The sequence below is a fragment of the Gossypium hirsutum genome, chromosome A02, assembly GCF_007990345.1.
Source record: "Gossypium hirsutum isolate 1008001.06 chromosome A02, Gossypium_hirsutum_v2.1, whole genome shotgun sequence".
NCBI lineage: Eukaryota > Viridiplantae > Streptophyta > Magnoliopsida > Malvales > Malvaceae > Gossypium > Gossypium hirsutum.
In genome coordinates, this window is record NC_053425.1 from 75,619,324 (window position 1) to 75,626,045 (window position 6,722).

At 33.8% G+C, this 6,722-nt stretch overlaps 1 pseudogene; it reads right to left on the bottom strand.

Annotated features, from left to right (window-relative positions):
* The window catches only part of LOC121211373 (photosystem I P700 chlorophyll a apoprotein A2-like), a 57,751-nt pseudogene extending 51,689 nt beyond the window's left edge, over positions 1 to 6,062 (bottom strand).
* Between the last annotated feature and the right edge of the window lie 660 nt (positions 6,063 to 6,722).

Below are 6,722 nucleotides of genomic sequence, written 5' to 3' on the forward strand. Positions count from 1 at the left end.
TTATTCTTTTCATGTCACGTTGCCATGGTATCTTTCAACCATGGTCTTATTCATTTCATATCACGTTGCCATGGTATTTTTCAACCATGGTCTTACACATTTCATATCAGGTTGCCATGGTATCTTTCAACCATGGTCTTACACATTTCATATCAGGTTGCCATGGTATCTTTCAACCATGGTCTTACACATTTCATATCAGAGAGCACACTCCCGCAAATCTCATCCTTACAGTGGGATTACCAGTCCAGGCTAAATCCCCTGCAATGACAATTACTCTAATGAGCTTGGATTAGAATTACTAGTCCAGGCTAAATTCAGACCCTAATTCGGATTACCCGTCGGGGCTAAATCCATTTTACACGTATTCTTCGGGAGGGCTGTATTAGAATAGGATCACCCGTCCGGGCTAGATCCTTTTTACCGTCAATTCCTTTTCAGAGATCCATCGAATTTTCCTTTCATTCAACCGGGCTTTATTTTCAATTTATATCGAGTATTAGCAATATTTCATCAATTATCATGAATTGAACATTCAAATCATATTTTCATCACATAACCAAATATTTCAAGTATTTAAAATACAATTCAAGTTACACAAACTTACCTCATTGCTTATTTGTGTTTATAATTTTATTAATCTGATATCTTTTATTTTTCACGATCAAGTCTCATTTTTGAGTCGTCTGGATCTTTATAAATAAATTTGATCATCATTTTCATTCATTTCATATTCTAATGCATTTAATTAATGCTCTAGGAAAAATTACCATTTTGCCCTTAAACTTTTAATTAATGACGATTTCATCCTTAGGGTCAGAAAAATAAAATTCTTGCAATTTAATCCTTATTTCTAGATATTATTCTCATACATATTGATAACAATCCATGAATTCTATAAAAAATATCAGAATTTTCCATAATTTCAACACTTTTCAATTTAATCCCTAAAACATGTTTTCCCTCGATCTTGAACTAAATTAATAATTTCATTCAATTTTGTAATTTAAATAATAAAATAATCCATTTCATGCAATTTGGTCATTTTGACATTTTTACAAAATTACCCATAAAGTTTTACTTTTATTCAATTTAGTCCCTGAGCCTAAAACATGCAAATTAGCCATGCTAGATGAATATTCATACATATTTTTCCTCCTCCTCCTCTCCATTCCACATCCTTAGTGTATATAACACACTTGTAAGTAACATTATCTATAATTTTTATTATTTACTTTTATGAATATTCAAGCTGTCCATCTGTGTCATAGTGACTAAATTATTTATAACTCGAGCTAAGGAACTCCAAATTAAGATCCGTTAATTTTCCCTGAAACTAGACTCATATATATTATTACCATAAAATTTTAAGAATTTTTAGTTTATCCATTAGGTACAGTTTATTCTTTAAATTCACCCCTATTCTGCTGTCTGACAGTTTCGACCCTTCTTCACTAAAAATTAATTATCTCACAATACAGAGCTCGGATAATATTCCCGTTGATTTCTACTTAAAATATACTCATTATGAATTCTAAAAATATAACTTTAAGCCTCTAATTATTTTTATTCAATTTTTGGTGATTTTTCAAAGTCAGAACAGGGGAACCGGAATTCATTCTGACATTGTCTCACAAAACTCATTATATCTTATAATTTACAATTCAATTGCTTAAACCGTTTCTTCTATATGAAATTAGACTCAATAAGATTTAATTCCATGTTTTATTAATCCTATAATTAAATTTATACAATTTTTGGTGATTTTTTAAACTTAAACTACTGCTGCTGTCCCAAACAGTCTTAATGCAAAATGTTGATTTTCTACTTTAATTTCAATTTAATCCTAACTAAATTCACTTACTTTTCTATCTTAATTCATACTTTATTTCTACTCAATTTTTAACCAAATTTAGACATAATTATCTATTTTTCATCATAAAACCATAATTTCGAAATTCTTTCAATTTAGTCCTTAAAGCATAAAACTTATGAATCACTTTACAATTCAATCCTTATTTCATTTCTAACTTGAATTTCTATCAATTTAGCCCTTTATTCATCTTTTTGTTCAACTTAATCAACACATAAAAATTCATTAACTCCCTAACTTTTGATATAATTCATGTAGTACTCTTCTCTAGAATTTCATAAACATCAAATTGATTTACCTAGTAAAACTTAAGGCTTCAAAAACCCCAATTTTCCTTTTATTTTTCTTTCATTCCTTTCTTTCCCCTGTTTCGTCTCATTGTTTGCTTCCTTTCTTCTTTCCCTTTCTTTTTGTTTTACTTTATATATATATAATAATAATAATAATAATGACTTTATTAAATATCTACTTAATATCAAATATTTATTTTACACTTGGGCACACATATATTATTACATTTGTATTTCATCCCCACCATACACTTGTTATTTTATATTTATTTATCATATAAATATATTATAATATAATTATTTATTTCATAAATATCTTTCACTAAATAATAAATAGCCATTTAATATCAAATACATATATTATAAATGTATGTATTTTTTTATTAATACATTTGTACCAAATCATTACCATACACTTGTCTTTATTTAATCTATTCATCATATAATATCAATTTAATAATAATAAATACATTAATTATTTACTTAAATAATAAGTAAATACATACATGTATTACAAATGTATGTATAATACTTATTACACATGTATTTTATTTTTGCCATACACTTGGCACTCCTTTGGCTTATTTACTTATTTAGTCCTTTCAATTTCTTTATCCTATAATTAAACTTTCACACTTCATTCAATTTAATCTTTTTATCTAATTATCCTTTATTAAAGCTAATTTGCTTCATTAAACTTTAATTAATCACTCTCTTAACTTCGTAAATATTTTTAATAAATATTTACAAATCTATTTTTCAGAAACGGAGACCCAAAAATGCACTTTTTTGATAACTGTAAAAATTCGGGTCATTACAGAGCAAATAAAGATTTTCGACTTAACGCATCTACAACAACATTTGCCTTACCCAGATGATAATTAATCACAAGGTCGTAGTCTTTTAGCAGTTCTAACCACCTTCTCTGTTGCAGATTCAAATCTTTCTGAGTCATCAAATATTTCAAACTCTTATGATCAAAATACACTTGACATTTCTCACCAAACAGATAGTGGCGCCAAATCTTTAAAGCAAATACAATCACAGCTAACTCAAGATCGTGTGTCGAATAGTTCTTTTCATGTGGCTTCAATTTTCTCGAAGCATAAGCAATGACTTTACCTTCTTGCATCAAAACACATCCCAAACCAATCAACGAAGCGTCACTATAGATCGGGTTGTACCAATACCGGAGCTTCAGTCAACAAAGTTTTCAACTGATCAAAGCTGCTTTGACACTTTTCAGACCATTCAAACTTCACATTTTTCTGAAGTAACTTCGTTAACGGGGTCGCAATCATAGAAAAGCCTTTTATGAACCTTCTATAATAACCGACAAGTCCCAGAAAACTACAGACTTCAAGACATTCCTCGGAGGTTTCCAATCCAGAGTAGTTGAAATCTTGCTCGGATCAACTTAGATACCAGATGCTGATATAGTATGACCCAAAAAACCAACTTCTCACAACCAGAATTCACATTTACTGAACTTTGCATATAACTGTTTATCTCGTAAAATCTGTGCACTAATCTCAATTCCTCGGTATGTTCAGATTCATCACGTGAATAAATCAATATGTCATCAATGAATACAACAACAAATTGATTTAGATACGGTCTGAAAATTCTATTCATCAAATCCATAAAAATAGAAGGTGCGTTAGTCAATTCGAAAGGCATAACTAAAAATTCATAGTGACCGTACCTCGTTTTGAAAGCAGTTTTCGTAATGTCTGAGTCTTTCAATTGCAACTGATAATAGCCTGATCTCAAATCTATTTTCAAAAACACAGCAGCTCCTTTCAACTGATCAAACAAATCATCAATATGGGGCAGAGGATACTTATTCTTGATAGTCACTTTGTTCAACTGACGATAATCTATACACATTCTTATCGTTCCGTCTTTCTTTTTCACGAATAGAACCGGAGCACCCCAAGGTGAGAAACTTAGTCTAGCAAATCCTCTATCAGTCAATTCTTGAAACTAAGACTTTAATTCTTTTAGTTCGATCAGAGCCATTCTATACGAAGCTATCAAAATCAGAGTAGTAACAGGTACCAGTTCAATGCCAAATTCTACTTCTCTAACTGGAGGTAATCCCGAAAGTTCTTCAGGAAACACATCAAGAAACTCGCATACAACCAGCACTGATTCAACTTTCTTTTCTGACACTTTCGAATCAATCACATATGCAAAATAAGCTTCACAACCCTTTCTCACCATACTCAAAGCTTTCGTCGAAGATATCACAGCAGGCAATCCATTCAAATCACTAGATTCAATTCTGATTATTTCATTGTTTTTGCATCTCAAATCAATAGTTTTTCATTGGCAGTTCACAACAACATCATGCAAAGTTAACCAATCTATACCCAGGATTATATCAAATTCATCAAAGGGCAACAGCATCAGATCAGCCGGAAAACAATTGTCTCGAAACATTAACGGATAATTCTTGCAGACTTTATCAACAAAAACACATCTACCTAGGGGTTCGAAACTCTAATTACAAATTCAGTACACTCTACAGGCAAAGTCTTACTTTTCACTAAGTTCATGCATATATATGAATGTGTCGATCTAGGATCTTTCAAAGCAATCACAGAAGTATCATAAAGAGTAAATGTACCCGTAATCACATCTAGTTACGAAGCTTCCTCACGAGCTCTGATGGCATAGGCTCTGGCAGGTGCACGAGCCTCGGATCTAACAGTTGTGTCTTTTGTCCCTCTCTGACTGCCACTTACATTTCCCATATTTCTAGGAGGTCTACCACGAGAAGCATTGGCACTAGGACTCAAATTTTGCACACTTTCTTGCTCGACAGATTTTGGGCAATCACGGATAAAATGGTCTAACGATCCACATCTGAAACAGGCCCGATCATACAGTCTACAATTACCGGGATAACTTTTACCATAATGCTTGCACTCAGGGCGATCAAATTTAGCATTTCCGACACTGGCAACGGATGTAGCTGGAGCTTTGAAGTTTGACTGCGATCTAGCACGATCTCTATTCGAATGCCCCACATTAGCCTTTGAACAGCTATTATCATCTCTAAATTTCTTTAATACAGACTGAAATGATTTGCCAGATGATCTCTTTCACAATTCTCTAGCTTCATAATGGACTTGTCTTTTCTCTTTCTCGAGATCTTCAGCTTTACATGCTTGTTTAACAAGCACAACAAATTTTTTAATCTCTAGAATCCCTACTAACAAACGGATATCCTCGTTTAATCCATCTTCAAATCTTTTGCACATTATTGCTTCCATAGATACACATTCTCGAGCATACTAACTCAGCCTTACAAATTTCCACTCGTATTCTATAACAAACACTCGGCCTTGTTTAAGCTCGAGAAACTCTTTACGTTTTTGGTCAATGAATCTTTGACTGATGTATTTCTTTCGAAATTCGGCTTGGAAGAAATCCCAGGTGCCTCGCTCACTCAGAAATACTGGTATCGAAGTTTTCCACCAATGATACATTGTATCTCTAGAAGTGAAACGACACATTTAATACATTCTTCCCGATTCAAAGACAATTCATCAAACACTCTTATCATGTTCTCTAACTAGAACTCGACCTTTTCAACATCATTGTTTGTTGTAGCTCCAAACTCTTCGGCCCCATACTTTCTAATCTTATCTACCGGAGGCTTATTTAACTAAACCGGATTCACTGATGGTATAGTAGTAGCTTGCGGAGAATTGATCGGGGGTGGAGATTGTTGAACAGCCAGATTGGTTCTAATATATTGGCTAAACCAATCGTTCATCATTTGATAGAAGGCTACTCGTAGCTGGTCTAGAATCGGATGGCACCGTCTCTTGTGCTGGAGTAGGCGCATTGCTTTCGACATCGTCCACTATAGCTCGATCGGGATCCATTTGCTAATAAAAACATATTTCAATGTCAGGGTTCATCACACTATCACAGTTCTTAAATATGGCATGTATAGCTAGAATCACATACGCTATGGTAGTCCTAGAATCAACTAAACCAAAGCTCTGATACCAATAAAATATAACACCCTAACCCGTATCCATCGCCAGGCTAGGGTTAAAGGCATTACCAGGCGAATCAAAACATTTAACTTTCATTTCATAAACATCAAAGCATCAGAGATCAACATCAATATAGAGTCCCTTGTAAAGGTCTTCAAGACCTAAAGCATGCGTTAGAAAAGAGTCGGGACTAAACCAAAAACATACAAAATTTTCCCAAAACTTGAACAATTTTCAGAGAAGTACAGGTCACATGCCCGTGTGTACAGGATGTGTGTCTTACACGAAATTAGGCACGCTCGTGTGTCTAGGCCGTGTCAAAATAGGCATACATACTGACTTACTCACACGGCCACAAGACACGCCCATGTGCCTTGGCTGTGGTCGAAACTGACTTGGGCCACACGGCTATCCACACTCCCGTGTGCCTTGGCCGTGTTTGAGCCTGACTTACAAATTGTATGGTACCTCAGAGGACACACGACCATGCCACAGAGCCGTGTGTTGCACATGGCTGAGACACACGCCCGTGTCTCTACTTGT